The 19,039-nt window shown below is 42.5% G+C and overlaps 1 protein-coding gene across 16 annotated transcripts in view; it reads left to right on the top strand.

Moving 5' to 3' along the window:
* Nucleotides 1-19,039, top strand: part of MBNL1 (muscleblind like splicing regulator 1) — a 249,606-nt gene that overhangs the window by 31,866 nt on the left and 198,701 nt on the right. Inside the window, exon 1 of one of the 16 annotated variants that reach the window (XM_089509023.1) lies at nt 18,804-19,037. The exons of the other annotated variants lie outside the window; for them this stretch is intronic. The gene's annotated coding sequence lies outside the window, so the exon portion shown is untranslated. Of the gene's footprint in view, nt 1-18,803; nt 19,038-19,039 lie in introns of those variants that run through there. 16 annotated transcript variants of the gene reach the window in all.

The raw sequence follows: 19,039 nt of genomic DNA, 5'->3' as shown, positions 1-19,039 counted from the left end.
AGGAATAAATGGCTGATGGAGGACTGGGGAATTGGCTGGAAGAAGATGTAGAAAGGGGAATCCCACAAGTTTCTCTGCTGAAGGATGCCTCTTTCACTCTCAATCCAGGGGGCTAATCACCAGCTCCTGTGATCAGAAATGTCAAAGGCAAGCAAGGTGAGAAGACAGGGAAGAGAAGAATGCCTTTGCCTGCTGGCAGGAACACAATCTCACTAGTAACCTTGGCAGCTGCTTGGAGGAGGCTTCGAAGGTGGCACCTAAAAGTGTTCATTATGCAAAACACTTCTATCCATCCCTACCTCCCTCTTGCAAAAACGTGCTGGCTCTCTTTTCTACCCTTTTCCCACCTTGTAAACAAAATTGTGCCAGCACCTGGAATGGCAAAAATGCTAATTTGGAAAAGCAGATCAAGAGGGTGTATGACAGAAGCAGCCATAGAGCTGTTTGTAGACTAGAAGAAACAGTGCAGCTGGTGGTTTTCTCTCCCCCCCCCCCTTTCCCCCCAGGGAATAGCAAGAAAAAATGGACAGGAGGGAAGAAGTAGATTCTATGACTTGAGGCAATAATGAACAGTGTAAGAATGAAGGAAAAAGCCAAGAGGTTAACAGAATCAGCAGCCAAGGGTTTTAGGGGGTCCACAGTAAGATAACCAACCATTGCTTTCTGGTAATTGCTGTAGTTGCCATGATACTTCAGCAATTAGAAATACTATAATTTTGGCTGGGCTAATTAACATATTATATATCTTTAAACATTTAAGTTAATTTCATGGCCTTTCACTCCCTTCCCTTTTTTAATTTTGAAGACTGATGCCTTCTTCTTCCCATGTATGTCTAATATCTAATTACATTTATTTGAGATAGTTTGAAAGATACTTCCATCTATTATTTGAACATTTCTTTCGATGTGTGCGTGTGTCTTCATGTAGAGCAAAACAGTCAGCATTCTGCTAACCCCGTTACAGAACTGTCTAAACATTAATACCAATCATAACAGAGGACTTCCTATTCTTTTTTTCCTTACCACATTTGTATAATCAAAATATACAAAAATATAAAAATATATCAAAACAGTGGGAAATTGACCCTTTTCTTCTCAAGCCATTTTAGAAAGTAGTTAAATCTGAAACCCACCCTGAAATTTATATGTAATGATGCTTGTTTTTTTAAGTCCTTTCACCTCCCTGCCCCCATGGTAGTAATGCTCTGAATAATTGATTAACTGAATGTTTGGGAGAAATAATCCCTTGGAATCTAGAAATTCAATGTTCAATCGCATTTTTTACTGGTGTTGGGGACTGGTTTAGATCTAGCAGAGTGAAAAACAATGGTGTACTTGTGCTTGATTTAACTGTTCAAGAGCTGGTAGCACACAAGATACATATGCAATCTGCTTTGTATAATGGGAGTCAGTAACACATATTTCTGTTGTGATGCATTTGCAGAAGTGGCATTAGAACCCGCCAGTAGTTTAAAAAACAGACCAAAAAATAAAAACAAAAACCTAAAATGACTGAGATGCATTCATCTTCACTTGCTGATAGATCACAAAATCTTCTTGAGGTCTACAATTCACTATTATTTTGCAGAGCCACTGGAAAATGGTGCTGTATCTTGCCTTTTGGCTAAATCTAGAAATTAATTTCTGCTGGCATAATAGACCTTCTGCTAACTTAGTGAGTCTGTTTGATTCAGAAAAGCATTTTTATTGGATTATATTCTACAAAGTTGTACAACAGGCACATGGGCAGTATGAATTTTGCAATGTTTGGGGGCTATACATCCTATCAGCACCAACCTATATAGCCAATGCTGAGAGATTATGGGAGTGGAAGCCCAAAGAGACCAGGAGATCTTCAGTTGCCAACCTCACTATACAATATTCAGCCTTTTCCATGGTTGTCCGTAGAGGACTCAGTATCCTTTTACTGTTTATTTTGTTTTTGGGATGGCAAAATGGCAACACACACAGAGGATTATCAAAACACCTGAAGTTAATTACTGGAGGGTTTCATTTGGATCTGTGGATCTTTGCATGTCTAATACTGATAATCTCTACCCTCTGTGTACTCTTCTTGTCCTTGAATGGCCTTTTGAGATTTTCTACTTAAAACTGCAGCAATAGTCCAGTTTCTGACACGAACAATAGCTGCTGTCTCACTTAGGCCTTGTCCAGTTCTTGAGGCTTCATGGGAAAATGCCTTTTAGTATTACACATAAATAGAATGCATAAGGAAGAAGTTGTACACATATGATTTCTTGGAAAATATTAAATTGGGAGAACATGACTCCCTAGAAAGTGGATGGACTCATCATGTTCCCATCACTCTTAGCTGACACAGCCATTGATGAAGGATGATGGGAATTCCAATTCAACATATTTGTCAACTGATATTCAGAGGTCTCTGTAATTCATTTTTATTTAAGAAATTATCAGGTTGATTAAAGCTGCACTTTCAGATATTCAGACTAAACTTGCCCTTAGATATTTTACAAGATAAAGGAAGAATATTGTTATACATATTTGATATCACTTTCTCATACACTACTGTCAAGTTCAACTATTGCAGGTGCTGATAATTTGAGATCCATCAAATTACCAATCTAAAGAGCTTTAAAAAGGCCATTAAGACGGATCTCTTCCGGCAGGCCTTCTCGGAATAAAATGCTTGGCCACAAATAAGACTTCCCATCCAGTGAACTCTGCCCGTGATGATTTTTATTTAGCTTAGTTGGTTTTAATATGTAGTTTTTAATCTTACATTGTTTAATCTTGTTTTAAGGGGGGGTATTGTGTATATATGGATGTATTTTAACCTGTTGTACGCTGCTTTGATTGCCTGGCAAAAAGCGGGATAGAAATAAAAAAATTATTTTTAATTTTTATAAACGTAACCTTTTAGTGTTGTAGAAAATAAGCATGGAAATATTTATTTGCTTGTTAATGTATCCCTTACCTTGATTTTAACATAAAAATTGTCCTCTCACCTTCTAGAACTGCTACGCCCAACTTGTCATCCTCCAGACATGTTGTACTACAACTCCCATTTTCTCTGTATTAACAGGTGGGAGGTGTAGTCCAACACATGTAAAAGGCACAGATTGAGAAAAGTTGGTTTAGAGCAGACATGGGCAAAACACAGCTGCTCCAGCTGTTTTTTCTTGTGGCACTGAGTTCTTGAGCTGTGCGGTGAAGGGGACTTTTTGTTCGCCTCCATGAGAGGAGACCAGGGAGCTTAGTTGGGGGAGAAGATATGTGATCAGTGCACCTTGACACTCCCTTGTGGTGGGTTGGGCTCTGGAAATGTCTTCTTTGGAAGTCTTTAAACAGGCTGGATGGTCATCTGTTGGGGGTGCTTTCAGTCTGAGTTTCTGCATGGCAGGGGGTTGGACTGGATGGCCCTTGAGATTTCTTCCAACTCTATACTTCTATGATTCTTCTCTGTGGACTACCTATAATGAAAGCACCATTGGTTTTAACAAGAGGAGGGAACTTCTCAATAGCTGCACCCAGAATATTTTACAGTTGCTCTTGGAATTCATTTCCTCCCTTGATTGTCATCTTCTGTCATTGAAGGACTTTCCTTTACAGTTTTTTTAAATTTGTTTGTCTTACACAGCAGATAATGTTTTTAAGCAGAACCTGGAAAAGTTCCTTTTTTGGGTAGAAAATGCCAAGAATCTCCCAGCCAGCATAACCAATTGTTGGAGTTGTTGTCCAAGAAAGTACTGATAATGTAGTGGACTTTTTATTTGCTGAGCTTGATTCAGTTTTTGATTTTTTTAAAACTGTTGTGTTCTGCAGTGTAATTTTACTACAAGATTATAAAATGTTAACTTTTGTATGATACCCTGAATAATACCTTAAGCCTTAGAATGGTAGGTTCTTCATGTTCTCTGTGAAGCACAAATGGGTTATTCTGCGTCTGCACAGCAATTTCGGATCCAACTGGAATCACTAGGGAAGACTTTTTGGCGGTAGCTCTGCCCATCCTCTATATAGGCTTGGTGTTTTCCCGCCCTTTCTCAGTTCCTTTTGTCCACCACATGAGCAGCATAGGAACATCACATGGAATCGCTCCTTCCTTCTACTTTCACTTTCGCTTTTTGATCACATTTTGGCTCTCGACTTCTCTTTTGGATAGCGATTTGGACTTGGTTTGGACTCTGAACAATGGTATTTTCTGGCTTGTTTGACCACTCTCTTGTCTCTCCCTTCGATTTTGATGATGTCCTCGCAATCTTTCAAAAGATGCACTGAGTGCAGAGGAAAAATTCCCAGCTAGGATGGACACTCCATGTGCCTCCTTTGCTTGGGAGAGGGTCACAATGTCTCTCTGTGCTCTCATTGCAAGGCCTTCACACCACAGGCCAGGAAAAACAGGAAGATTCACCTTCGTTCTCTGCTCTATGTGCAGATTTTGAGGCCTCCCGCTCCTACTAAGGTTCCTACTGCCAAGGGCACACCTTCCATTAAGGTTCTGCAATCTCTCCCCACAGAGAAACGCAAACTGGAGGACCAGGGGTCGGGGCACACTCCCTCCCCTAAACGCAAAAGAGCCTCAGACGGCTCCAAGTCCAACAAAAAGAAGCACAAGTCTTCTAAGGACAAGCCCAAAGACACTTCTCACCACAAGGAGAAGAAACCCTGTCCTTCCACCTCCTCGGAGGCTGACTGTCGATCTCGTACCAACCAACCCTTGCCTCCTCTCGACACGGACTCGTTCGGTACCATGTGGCCAGCTGCCTGCTCAGCCCACAACACCCCTTCCATCTCGAGAAGACCTCTGCTCTCCACCTTGAGCCGAGTCTCTCACGATTCTTCAGGGGCTCCCAGAGCCATATCAACTCTCTGACATGGAACAAGATGTTTCTCCTCGTCAGCTCCCTGACCCTGACCTCACAGCATCACAGCATCCCAGACTTCTGATCTTGTCCACTTTGATGAAGAGCTGGATGATGACTTGTCTTACAATCTCCCTGAACCTGCCGGTAGAGACCTCACTTTTGATGACCAGACCGGGACCTACTACCTCCCCCTCGATCCTTCAGAAGTTCGAGTTGGACATTATGTCCCAAACCCCAGTACTGAGGAACCCTGGCTTCCGTCTCGCACGGCCTCCGTTTCGGATGTAGCCTCTCGTCCCGTCCTCCTCCACGCTGAACAACCACGTCTTCTGTCTCCCACCTGTACTGACCTCTACTCTTCGCTTGAGACCCATCCACAGGACTTCAATTTCATCCGAGTCCCCTGACTATGTGGAATCAGACTATTCCCAACTCCATCAAGATTTGGCCCTCACAGCTCCTGAGGCTGCTTCCCCTTCCAACGATGTTAAATCCTTCGCCAAACAGGTGATCTGCATGGGCAAGGCTCTTCGTGTCAAGGTTCTCCATATCGACTCCGAGGCTCTTGATCCCATAAATGAATGCGTCCTGGGCAGGGTCCCAATGCCTCCTTTGGTACCATTTTTGCCTTTCATGTTCAGGATTGTTAAATGCTTGTGGATGGTGCCCTCTTCTTCTCAGCCACTATCTAAGATGCTGGACAACCTGTACAGGATCACTCCCTCCAAGGACTCCTGGTTCTTCAAGGACCCCCATCCCAACTCTGCCATCGCGGAAACATCTCAACTCCGCTTCACCCCTAAAGCAGCCTCGACCCAAACAACCTGGAGGGACGCAAACTGGACTCCATGGCTCAAAGGTCTTACGCTTCAGCCATTGTGGACTTCAAGGTTGCAGATTATCCCACCTGTATTGCCGCCTACCAACAACACTTGTGGGAATGGGATCTTCCCATCTATGATGACCTTTCAGAGGAGAAGAAGCACCTAGCCCTTTTGATTCACACCGAGGCACACTCTCTGGCCACCCAACAAATTACCTCGGCCAGACACTTGGCTGATTGTGCCGCCAGGCAACTCTCAGGAACTGTTGCCCGTTGTTGCCATGCATGGCTCAGATCTTCCGACCTGACACCTCAGGCCAGACACGCCATTGAAGAGCTCTCCTTCAATGCCTCTGGCCTTTTCCACAAAGACACTGATGACAAGCCAGTTTTCAAAAATGAGAAATACAGCCCGTAATACGGTGTGTCATCGTCAACAACCTCCCGGTCTCCCCATCCCTACCAATGCCGTTTGGGATGTCAAAAGCCTTCCTACTCCCCCCAACAAGGCTAGGCCTAATCAATCTTCTGATTATCAACAACAACACTTTCCCCCTCAACAACAGTCCGGTTTGGGAAAGCGTCAATTAAAATCCAAATATAAGCAGCCCTTCCAAAAGAAGAACTCTGATCAGGGCAAACAACGCTTCTGAAGCTTTCTAGTGCACTTAGCCCCATCAACCCTCTTTGGGGATTGCCTGGGCCATTTTTACCACTCTTTTGGGCCTCCATAACTTCTGACTCTTGGGTCCTCAAAATTGTCTGCAGGGGCTATGCCATCGAGCTCCAACACCTTCCCCCAAGGGGTAACTTTGTTTCCACTCCTCCTTCAGATACCCTTTCAATGAAGTGCGCTCTCTTTGCACCAAAAGGGCCATCGAATCTGTGCCCCCTTCCCAAGTCCATGACTGTTTTTTCTCCAGATATTTCATTGTCATCAAACCTAACAGAGGCCTCTGTCTATTTTAGACCTCCGTGCCTTAAATTCCTTCATTTACTATAAGCGTTCCATATGGTGACTCTTGCTTCTATCTTGCCTCTTTTACAGGACTGAGACTGTGGACCTTCACATCAGCATCTGACAGGACCACCAGAACCTCCTTGCCTTTTCTGTCGGTACCGACTCTGTTTGTTACCGTGTTTTGCCCTTTGGACTCTTAATGGCTCCGAGGGTGTTCACCAAGTGCATGGCTGTTGTGGCAGCATTTCTCCGCCAGCAAAACATCATTGTCTTCCCCTACCTCGATAATTGGTTGTTCATGGCCCTGACCAGATCCACGCTCTTCGACCATCTCAGCTATGCTCTCTCTGTCCTTCAAACCTTGGGACTTATGCTCAACCCAGAAAAGTCCACTCTCTGTCCCATGCAAAGAATGAGGTTCATCGGTGCCATGTTAGATTCCACGACGTCAAAAGCATACCTCACCCACGACAGGTTTGACAACCTCAGGTCTTCCATCCAAATCTGTCTGGTCTCTCCTTGTATCTGGGCGAGAATGGCTCAAGTGACCCGACTCCTCATGTGCCCCTTCCAATCTTGGTTTCTCTCTGTCTTCAACCCGGCCTACGACCATCCACGGAAATGGACCACCATCCCAAGACCGCTGGCTCGCTCGCTCTCTCCACTAGTGGCTTGACCCACGGAACGCCTATGCAGGCATGCCCTTCCTGCCTCCTCAACCCCACATCAGGCTCACAACGGACGCCTCCACCACAGCTTGGGGGGCCCATTGCATGGACCTCTCCGTCAATGGAAGGTGGTCCCCGACAGAGCTCTGCTATCACATCAATGCCTTGGAGATGTTAGCAGTCCACAAAGCCCTGAAAATCTTTGAAACCTTGCTTAGAAACCAAGTAGTCCTGCTCCTCACCGACAACACGACAGTGATGTGCTACATCAACAAGCAAGGAGGTATAAGGTCTTCTACCATCCTCACACTCACCCTACAGATTTGAAACTGGTGCACCCCCAGACACATCACCCTGAAGACCATCTTCCAGGGGAAGAGAACGTGCTTGCAGACAGACTGAGCAGAGCTCCAGACTCCTGCCACGAGTGGGAATTCAACCCTCACGCCATACACCATCTGTTCTCCCTTTGGGGAACCCCGGACGTTGACCTGTTTGCCTCTCATACGAACTCTCAATGCAGTCAGTTCTGTTCCAGGACTCCCTCCGGCCAGTCGCTAGGAGACGCTTTCCTCTTTCGCTGGTTGGGCTGGATGTTCTACCTGTTTCCTTCCTTCCCTCTCATCACAAGGGTGATAGCCAAGCTCCAAACGTACCGTTCGGATGAGATTCTTGTCACCCTGTGGTGGCCGAGGCAACCATGGCTTGCCCCTCTCCTCCAACTCTCCAATTACCGCTTTTGGCCCCTGCCTCTCCATCCCGACCTCCTGACCCTCCACAATGGTCGGGTTCTTATTCAGACGTCAAGGCTCTCTGCCTTGTCACCTGGAGGATTCTCCCTTGAACCGTCTCTCAGCTCTGGTTCGAAAGGTCATCCTGGCTTCTCATAAGCCTTCCACTCAGCGTTCTTACTCTCTGAAGTGGAACAAATTTTTGTCCTTGACTGCTGGGATTGTCCTCCTCAGAGGTTGATATTCCCAATGTCCTCGAGTTCCTGAACTCCCTTGATGGCTCCAGCCTTTCCATTTCCTCCTTGAGATGCTACTGGCGGCCATTTGTACCCACTTTCAATTTTCTGGTCGCCCATCCTTTTTTGTTGACTCCTTAGTGAAAAGGTTCCTTAAAGGACTCAAAAACCTCAAGCCTCCAATGGCCGCCCCGGCACCTGCTTGGGACCTTCAGCTCGTCTTGGCAGCCCTCTCTACAGCTCCCTTTGAACCCCTCACTTCCTGTGACCTCACTTGGAACACAACATTTTTGGTCGCACTAACCTCCGCATGTTGGGCTGGTGAAATCTGTGCCCTCTGAACTAATTCTCCCTACCTCAATTTTTTTAGGGACAAGGTTGTCCTTAGACTGGACATTTCCTTTTTGCCAAAGATAGTTTCTATCTTCCAACCAAGACATTGTTCTTCCAACGCTTGCTCCAAACCCGATCACCGACACTGAACGTCGACTCCATTCCCTCGAAGTTAGGCGGGCTCTGTCTTTCTCGATAGGACCTCAATCTCGAGGCGTTCTCGCTGAATTTTTGTCTGCTACTCCACCATCCCTAAGCTGGGATTGCCTGTCACCCCTCAATGTTTCTTTAAATGGGTGACCTCCACTATCCACCTGAACTTTTTGGGAAGATGCCCCCTGCTCGATTTCGAGCCCATTCAACCAGGGTGATAGCTACTTCCTCTGCCTTCCTCTCCAGCATTTCCTTGGAGGACATTTGTAAGGCTGTGGTATGGTCACAACCATTGACCTTTATCAAGCACCACAGACTTGATACCAGACAACGCTGTGAAGCAGCCTTTGGCAGAGCTGTTCTTCTTTCCCCTGCACATTGAGGTTAGTTGACAACTGTTCCATAATTCACAATCACACAGTTCTCTGGTTTAATAATTTATTTATTGCCAGGACACGCCCTCCTCCACAGAGGACTCAGCTTGTTAGTCAAACCCATTTGTGTGCTTCGCAGAGACCACGAAGAAGGACAGGTTGCTTACCTATAACTGTAGTTCTTTGATTGGTCATCTGCGAATCCACACAAATCCTGTCCATCCTCCCCTCTGTCGTGTCCTGCGCTTTCTTCCTTGTCTGCTCTTATGGTGGACTTTTTGAACTGAGAAAGGGTGGGAAGACACTGAGCCTATATAGAGGGTGGGCGGAGCTACTGCCAAAAAGTCTTGCCTAGCAATTCCAGTAGGATCCGAAATTGCTGCGCAAGTGCAGAATAACCCATTTGTGTGGATTCGCAGATGATCACTCGAAGAACTACAATTGCAGGTAAGCAATCTGTCCATATACATTTTTGAAGTAGATAAATAAATGAAATAAGTAAAATATGGTGATATAAAATGCCATGTGGAGATTGGATATCCTGTGACAGTTTTATTAGATGCACAGATAATATACATTCTAAGATGACTAAGACAGAATTTATAGTCCAGGCTTAGTTTCTCATATAATATATAGAGAAATTGACATCTTGGCCTCATGATCATCCCAGTGTAAGCATTTCATCCTTACTCCTACATATCATCATGGGAACAAAATATTTGTGGTTACATACAGTCCGTCCTCGCCTTACGCGGGGGATCCGTTCCGGATCCCGCCGCGTAAGGCAAATTCCGCCTATGCTTGAGCCCCATTGGAAACGCGCCCCTTCCGCCCTGCGCACGCCCCGCGGCTTGAGCGCGTATGCTCAAGGCTGCGTATGGCGCGGGCGCGCTGTACTACCAATAAGGTAGTGTGCTGTGATTTAGGAAACTGATAGAAAAGTGTCATCTGAATGTTAGTCAAGATACTTAAAAGAATAATGTAATATTTCAGCCCATATTTTTTATGGCTAAGGTGCTTTTAAAGTGATAGTATTTTGCCTTGTCATCTACCTTACTGTTCTAAAAAAATGCCTTAAAGCTATATGAAAAAAATCAGGATTATTTTTAAAAACTGGTTTTGTGAAGTATAGTTTCATGCCATCTCCTTTTGGCCCTCTTTTATTTTACTCTGCCCAGCTTATCTTCCCCAAGTTAATGGATATTTACCCCTTTCTCCTTGCAAACCCAGTAGCTCTGCTTATGTGAAAACTGATAGCAGTTTGATCCATGGAAGGCGGATGTAATATTGCAGCATTCAGGAGAATGTAAAGGGCAGACACATTGCCTCATACAGATTAAGACAAGGTTGTGAATTAGCGTTTGCTGCATCCTGCTCATTAAGAATGTTTTAGATTTATTGTATCTTTTGGAATTGTGCTTGGAGGGCTTTGCTCAAGTTACTAGAATCAGATCAGGAAGAGCCTGCTAGTAGATCTTCCTCATGATAGAGAACCTTGAACTTCTCAGTAATGCCAGTTAAATATTTGCAGTTCGTGGGTTTTCAGACTTTGTTCCAGTAAGATTCCAGATGGGGGAGGCAGGAACCTATTCCAAGAGTCACAAGGGCAATGACAAAAATGCATGGCCAGAATGATTAGGTTAAATTAAAAACTAAGCAAGTAGAGCTGTTACATGGGCCCGTTGCAAAAGGACCCATACACACCAAAATCAATTAAAAAAAAGGGAATGAACTGAATGCCCACCAGCAGTGGCCATCAGTAGAACAATTATAGAAGCAAAAAGCACAGAAGGGATCCAAACTATGAAGATGGTTCGGGGTCAAGACAGAGAATTTCAGGACTTAGTGAAGGCTCCTGACTCTGTGAAAACCATGAAGATTGGTGAAAACTATGGTAATTTTAAAATATTGTAATTATAATTTCATATTACAAAACAAAAGAAGGTTATAACAGAACAAAAACTTAAAATGACCAGTTAAAATAAGATAGCATGGTGTAGTGGTTTGAGTGCTGGACTAGGACTCTGGGGACAAGGGTTTGAATCACCACTCAGTCATGGAAACCCTCTGAGTAACCTTGGGGAAGGCAAAGACAAATCCCTTCTGAACATTACCTTGCCAAGAAAACCCCATGATAGGGTTGCCATAAGTTGGGGATGACCTTAAGGCACACAACAACAAACAAAATATACTTAGCTGTCATTCTTCCAGTTTTTCTATGGATCCCAAGTAGGATTGACCTTCATAATGTGGTAAGCTGCTTTATTATGAATTTAGCCACTGTGCTTAGATATTTGAAGTTTTATGAGCCCAATTTGAATCATAGAATCATAGAATCATAGAATAATAGAGTTGGAAAAGATCGCAAGGGCCATCCAGTCCAACCCTCTGCCATGCAGGAAATCCAAATCAAAGCATCCCTGACAGATGGCCATCCAGCCTCTGTTTAAAGACCTCCAAGGAGGGAGATTCGACTACACTCTGAGGGTATGGGTTCCACTGTCGGACAGCCCTTACTGTCAGGAAGTTCCTCCTAATGTTGAGGTGGAATCTCTTTCGCTATAGCTTGCATCCATTGTTCCAGGTCCTAGTCTCTGGAGCAGCAGAAAACAAGCTTGCTCCCTCCTCAATATGACATCCCTTCAAATATTTAAACAGGGCTATCATATCACCTCTTAACTTTCTCTTCTCCAGGCTAAACATCCCCAGCTCCCTAAGTCGTTCCTCATAGGGCCATCCAGCCATACTTATTTTTAACTTGGTAGCAGGAAACATGACCAGTTTGGCTAGATGTTAATGAATATACTGAATAAAAGTGCAGGGTGAGGGAAAGGTGATGGGGTAGAGGTTTGGGCTTCATGCCCTGCTTATGAGCATAGTACTGTATCTGTCTGGCCAATGTTGGAAGTAGGATATTGAGGTCAATAGAGCTGATTAGAAGAAGGTTCTTGTGTTGTGTTCCTTTGTTTATGAAATCAAGCATGGGCATCACTAGATCTATACAAATTATAAAATTATGTGGATTTTACCAGAAGGGTGTTAAATTGTTTAGAGAGTAGGGGTGAAATACTATTCAGTATTATCTGAAAAATGTTTAAAACTGTGATCGGGAGAATCCTAGATGTGTGACAATCTTCCCAGTTTGGGACTTGCTCTGTGCAAAAAATTGCATGTGATTTCTTTTCATAGAATATAGCCTTTTCTGTGCAGAAAATAACACTCTTGTTATTGTTTGTTATATTTATATTTTTGCACAAAAATGCTCTTATCTGTGCAGGAAACTCATTTTATGCGCATATATGTTATTTTCTGTACAGAAAGTGCTACTTTCTGCAAAAATGTCATTTTTCTGGACAGAATAGTTGTTAATTGCAGTTCCCAAATGGCAGATAGTCTTCGAAAACTGCAGTTTTCAGTGACTTTTATGGAGAAAAGAGGAGAAAAATGATAAAATTGTTATAACATGCTGTACATCGCCGTGAGCCTTGAGGGTAAGCAGGAAAGAAATAAAAAAATACTGTTATTGTTGTCATTATTATTGCATGGAAGAACAAAATGTATGAAGATTTGCATCCCTAGTAGGATGGAATTTAGCGAATAACTTCAGAAACTTGGTGTTCTGGTTGATGGAATTAATTTTTCCTCTATAATTCTTTGCCAGCATAGTGTTTAGAATTTTGCTGCAGAATGTTGGTGTGTGTGTGTGTGTGTGTGTGTATGCTTATTTAATTGATAACAGCAGAATCATTTTATCATGAGAGTCATTCACAGTGTCTTACATGAGATCCATTCCTACAGTTTAAGAACAGTAATGGTGAACATAGGCTTATTTTCAGAAGATCTGTCAGTTTGGAGAGCAGTGTATTATTTTGATAGATTGCTGAAAATCTTAATTTAAGATCAGAAATTGTTGGTTTATTGGCAATCTCTCATTCATATCATATGATCTTGATTAGTTATACCTTTGTACTCTGTAACTGAAAAGACATATCTTCATTTTGTATTTCCAAAAGCGTGTTGTGGAGATTCCACTGAAAGCTGATGATTGCACTATGCTCCAGATTCATAAATCTGGAACTGAAGCAATGTTTTCATAGGGTAAATTCCAGTGACATACCAAGATTGGTTGCTGCATAGTCTGTACCTAATCAGAAAGAATTTGTGTCTGAGTCGGTTAGTGCTGCCCTGATGATTTTAAGTGTGTGTGTGTGTCTGGGGGGGGGGGGGATATAAAGAGGTAACAGTGTATCCCATGTCCCTGTGCACTAGTAAAGTGTGACTGAATGAACTTAACCATAAACAGTGTAGTTAAAAGCCTCCTAACCTTTAAATTGTTATACAGTGATTTTTATCTGTATGCTGCCTTGTGATACAAAAGAGATATGAATGTTTCAAAAAACAAATAAACTTCACCGTTTCTTCCTTTGAATAGTCAACCCTTAAGTTGAGAGTAAAACTATTGAGATCGTTCAGATTTACTTCTGAGTAGGCAGTAATACAGTTGTATGTTATGGCACATTAGTTTACCTATCAGGGCTTATAGTAGCCATGTATAAAATAGTGTTATTAATTGAATGCAAAGCTGAAATGGCTTTTAAAAGTGTGGGTGGATTAGAAACCTCACCAATACTGTGAATTTGTTGTTGTTAATTATCCTTCTACCTTTCCTAGCATTATTATTTTTTCTAATGATTTGTGCCTTTTCATGATGTAGCCGAAATACAACAGCCTCAGTTTAGTCATCCTGGCTCCCAGACAGAATTCAGGCTTAATGTGTTCAAGAACCCATTTGTTAGTCTTCTTGGTCATCCATGGTATCCTCAGGACTCTTCTCAAATGAGTTGATTTTCTTCCTATCTGCCTTCCTCACTGTCCAGCTTTCACACGTGTACATGTGTACATGGGGAATATGATGGCTTGGATTATCTTCACTTCAGAGTTACACCTTTGCTCTTCAGGATTTTATCCAGTTCTTTCATTGCTGCCCTTCCTAATACTAGCCTTCTAATTTCTTGACTGCAGTCTCCATTTTGATTAATGTTTGATCCAAGGCCTGAGACCTCTTTAACTATTTCAGTTTTCTCAGTATCTAGGATGAATTCTTGTAGATCTTCTATGGTCATTATTTTGTTTTCTAAATAGTATGTATGAAATATTTGGCAAGAAGAAGTATTTTCAACCTCTACCTTGCCATGTAGAAGCATAGGGCCAACACTGGCTGGCGATCCATTTTTAGGCAGAATTCACAGCTTGGTGCAAACTATCTCAGAAACCTCATCTCCCTATGTGAGCCTGGCTGAGCCCTGTGGGGGAAAGCTTTCTCTTGGTTTCAGCATCACAGGGATGCTTGGTGAGAACATGGGAGAGAACCTTCTTAGTAGCTGCTCCCAAGTTGTGGAGCTCAGGAGGTCCAGTTGCCCCCCTCTGTTTTCTGTCCATAGTCATATAAATACCTTTTTGTTTATGTAGGCATTTGATTTCTAATATGTTGTGGCAGAGGGATCTTTTAATATGAATATTGTTTCTGTATTTTGCTTTTAACTTGCATTTTTTAAACTGGTGTTTTTAAAAGTGCCTAAAATATTAGCAACTTTAATTTTACATAGTTTGTGAAATTGCTTAGGTATGGTTTGTGAGCTACATACATATGATGGAGGGGTTGCCAAATTATAGTTGTTATTCTTTTAGGCCCCACCAGATTCTTGATGTTCCTTTTGGGAAGGCATGGTAACAAATTATGTGATAGTTTTTAAATCCCTGAGAAATGTCATGGCGGGGGGGGGGGGGGGATTAAGAGATGGAAAGTAACAACTATGATTCTACCTTTACTTCCTAAAGTGGGCTGTTGGGAAGACATAGAGTGCATCTCAGGAGTTAGCCACTTTGTGGGAAGGGAGGAACCATCCCCCCCTCTGGGTAGGCTGCATTGCCATGTCCAGACACCTAGGAAATGATGCCACATCACTTCTGGTTGCCATTTTCAGCTGATTCATGGATGAAAATTGCTTTTTCTTTTTTAATACCTGCGAGTTTTGGAGTTGGGAAAAGGGCAGCTTCTATATTTAAGGATGGTTGAGGTAATTTGGCTCAATTTTCACGTAGAAAGTCATCCAAGAAGTAGTGCTGATTTTTTAAAAAAAATTAGGGAGGGTGTATTTTAGGGCTTCAGGGGACTGCAGAGAAGCTCCAGGAGCCACAAAATGAATTTCCCTGGCCATTTGATTCCCACCCCTCTGTTTTTACAGACTTGGATTCCATGTCCCTTGTCTGTTCGCAGATGGCAAATGAAGGGGGATAAAATGGGATATGTGCCTATGGCGCTTGCCTGCGGGTGCCCCTGGGCACCCCCCCATTCAAGCCAATGGGGCTTGAATATTGGCAATTTTTTGATTTTCATGGGGGAGGGGTCCAGAATAATTCCTCCACAAAAAACAGAGCAGTGACTGTAGTTTGATACCACTTTGATTGGCATGGCTCAATTCTGCAGAATTCTGGAATTTGTACTTTTGTGAGGTTCTTGGAATTCTGTCCTAGATAGCTTTCAGGGAGCTCAGTTAGGAGAGGGTCATCACAGTTAAAGTGATTCAAAATCCCTGTAAATTTATAGTGTAGCTGCACCCTAAGAAAAAAGAACCAGCTGGATTATCCTGTAGACATATAAAGAAACCATAATCTGTAAATATTAGTTATTTACAAAAGTACAAATTCCAGAGATCCACCATATTATATCTTTGGAGACGTTTAAAAAGGCAATGAAGACGGATCTTTTCCGGTGGGCCTTTCTATACTAACCTCCAGCTGAATTAACCAAATTGATCCATTCTCTCTTTCACCGCCTCTCCTGATGGTCTCTTGGAATAATTTGACCTGTGTCAATCCTTAGTTACAATATTTGTAACTAAGTATACTGTACTGGGGATATTGTATTGTAACTTGATGTTTAAGTGCATTTTTAGCAGAAGAAGGGAGGGTTAAAGGAATTAGGGGAATTTTATTATTGTCTGTATATCTGTTTTATTGGACTGTTGTTACCCGCCTCGATACCTGAAGGGAGAGGCAGGATATAAATATTTTATTATTTTTATTATTATGTACTTTGGGACATTGCTGAGCAGTGCTGTTATATTCATATACATTTGGCCCTCCTTATCCACAGATTTTTTATCCATGGATTCAAGCATCCACGGCTTGAAAATATATTTTTAAAAAGTATAAATTCCAAATAGCAAGCCTTGTTTTCCCATTGTGTGTAAGAGCCACCATTCTGAAATGTTCCGTTAAATTTATTGGAACTTTGGCATCCATGGATTTTGTCATCAACGGAGGATCCTGGAACCCAGCGGATAACAAGGACCCAATTTATGCACAGAAACAAGTCCCCGTGTTTTCAGTAGGGCTTATTCCTATGTAAATGTGTATAGAATGGCAGTCCAATTTGTTTTTAAGCATCTAGAATTTTTTGCACTTGTTAGCAACATAGTTACAGAATCTACATAGCAAAGCTTCTGAAGTGCATGCTATAATTTGCTTCTCAATTTGTCTGAATTCTTCAACCTTTGTTTTTTGTGGGTTTTTTGGGCTATGTGGCCATGTTCTAGAAGATTTTCTTCCTGACGTTTCGCCAGCATCTGTGGCTGGCATCTTCAAACATTGCTTAACTATCAAGTCTACATCCTATAGATTCCTGGAATTTGTAGTTTGGTGAGGTACGTATAATTTTCTGCTAAAGAGTTCTAGTGTTTCAATTTATGGGACTACAATAGAGCTGCCTAGCGGGACAGAATCTTTATGGCCTCATCAAATTACAAATCCCAGGGGTGTTTTTTTGTGTGACCTCTGTGACTCACACAGATGGGCTGTTCTGTACATATCATTTTCTGGAATCTTCTAGAGTGTTACATAAACCTTTCGACAGTAGCTCCACCTATCTCCTGCAGCCCTATATAGGGTCCTTCCTACCAAAACAGCCAGTTCTCTGTGAAGTCGAAGGCTTTCATGATCAGCATCCATAGTTTTTTGTGAGTCTATGAAGATGCCAGTCACAGATGCTGGCGAAACGTCAGGAAGAAACTCTTCTAGAACATGGCCACATAGCCCGAAAAACCAACAAAAAAAGCCAGTTCTCTCTTTCTTTCTTTCTTTGCCATTTCAGCAGTGTCAATAGAAATCACTTATGGTCTCACCAAATTATAAATCCCAGTTTCCTATGATGCCATGACTCTTTAAAGTGATGTGACACTAATAAAACTTTGTTGTGCATATACACGCTTACATGTGTGTATGTCCCTTCAAGTTGTCTGTTAATTTACGGTGTCCCCATGAATTTCATTGAGTTTTCTTAAGCAGAGGTGGTTTTGCATTTCCTTCCTCATAGCTAGAGTCGATTCACTGTGGCGACACAGAGTTCAGAGGCTATTCCTTTGATAGATTTATTTGCTTCTGAGCTTGCCATGTACTGATACATCTAGTACAAAATAGCTTTTCCATATTTATGCATCAAATATGAATCTTTGCAAGAAAAATAACAACCTACTACTCTTTTTCATTTAAATTTAAATTTTTTGATTGTTCACACCAAGTAGAGCTGTAAGCTTCCTGAGTGAGAGCATGAGACTGAAAGAGGAAATGTAAAGCTAGAGATTGTGAAAACACACAGGGAGCTCTGCTCTGCTCTTCAGACTTAACTAAACTAGAATGAACCCAAGTCAACATTGCATATACCCTCTTGAATTAATCTGATTTATAAAATTTACAACAGCTCTTCTTTTCCCCAGGGGACCAAGAAATACCGCAGTTGTTTGCCTCTCTGAATAATAATCATTACCTCTTCATTCACCCCCTCCACCCTTTGCAAAGACTATCCTGACTAGTATAATGCTAAGCAAGCTGCTCATTGAAAGAAGCCATCTTGAGGCATAAACTCTTAAGGAGAGTAGTTGTGCATGCAAATATGAACCTCAGTAACAGTAATAGTCCCCTAGTGCTATCCCTTTAATTCGGAAGTGTTGATCTGAAGAGTGTCATGTTGCTCAAATCAGATTGCCTGCTTAATATTTAAGATGACTGTGATAGAATCATTTGATCCTCTCAGATTGGTTTGTGTGTTGCCAGGCATCCTGACAGCACCAGGCTTCCCACCTCCCCTTGTACGACCTGAGTTTCTGTCTGGAGGGTGGCTGGGAGTGGGGAGGGTATTTGTTGTTCATATCTAACCTGCCAAGGATATATATACTGGCAGCGTCTCTGCTGACAGAACAAAATAGTTCTACAGCACTTAAAAAAAAAAGTGCTGCTTGTGCTCGAGGGAGGCAGGACTTACAGTTCAGAAGGAAGTGAATTGGATAGGTCAGGAGACTGTACCATTTGTGAACTCCCCTTTTCTTTTTATATGCATCTGTCAGATATACTGTAGGCGTGCTCTGTGCTTGCCGTGCTCAATGCAAAGCAGGGAGAAAGCAGTCTTTAAAAGAGAGAGAGAGAGAGAAGGAGAATGAGCTGCAGTTGCTTCTTTTCCTTTCATTCTTTTTTTTTTTTTTTTAAATATTATTCTCCTCTCATCCTCCTTCTGTCTGGGTAACCCAGGCACTTGTGCTCAAGTTGGAAGCTGTTTGAAAACTAACATGGTTTGATCCTCTAACTGCATGTTGGGTAAATTCAAAGCCCACATGGTTGTCCTCTTGCAGTGCGATAATAAGTCACATCTGATGGACATTTTCTCTGCTTATAGCATAGTAATGAATGTCTGAGAGGCGCGACCTTTCATAAGACAGCCCACACTATTGGCTTTCTGCCCAGAATATTGCTGCAACCCTATCTGTGATTGGTTATCTCCTGATCATGCATTGCTTCAGAAGGGGAAAACGGCCGCCTTTTTAATAAATCTACAATGGCTGTCTGCAATATGCCGTACTGT

This window comes from Sceloporus occidentalis, unplaced genomic scaffold, assembly GCF_023333645.1.
Source record: "Sceloporus occidentalis isolate IW3139 unplaced genomic scaffold, rSceOcc1.0.p SCAF_2, whole genome shotgun sequence".
NCBI lineage: Eukaryota > Metazoa > Chordata > Lepidosauria > Squamata > Phrynosomatidae > Sceloporus > Sceloporus occidentalis.
The sequence above is the reverse complement of the archived record's forward strand: the minus strand, read 5'-3'. Positions and strand labels throughout refer to the sequence as shown.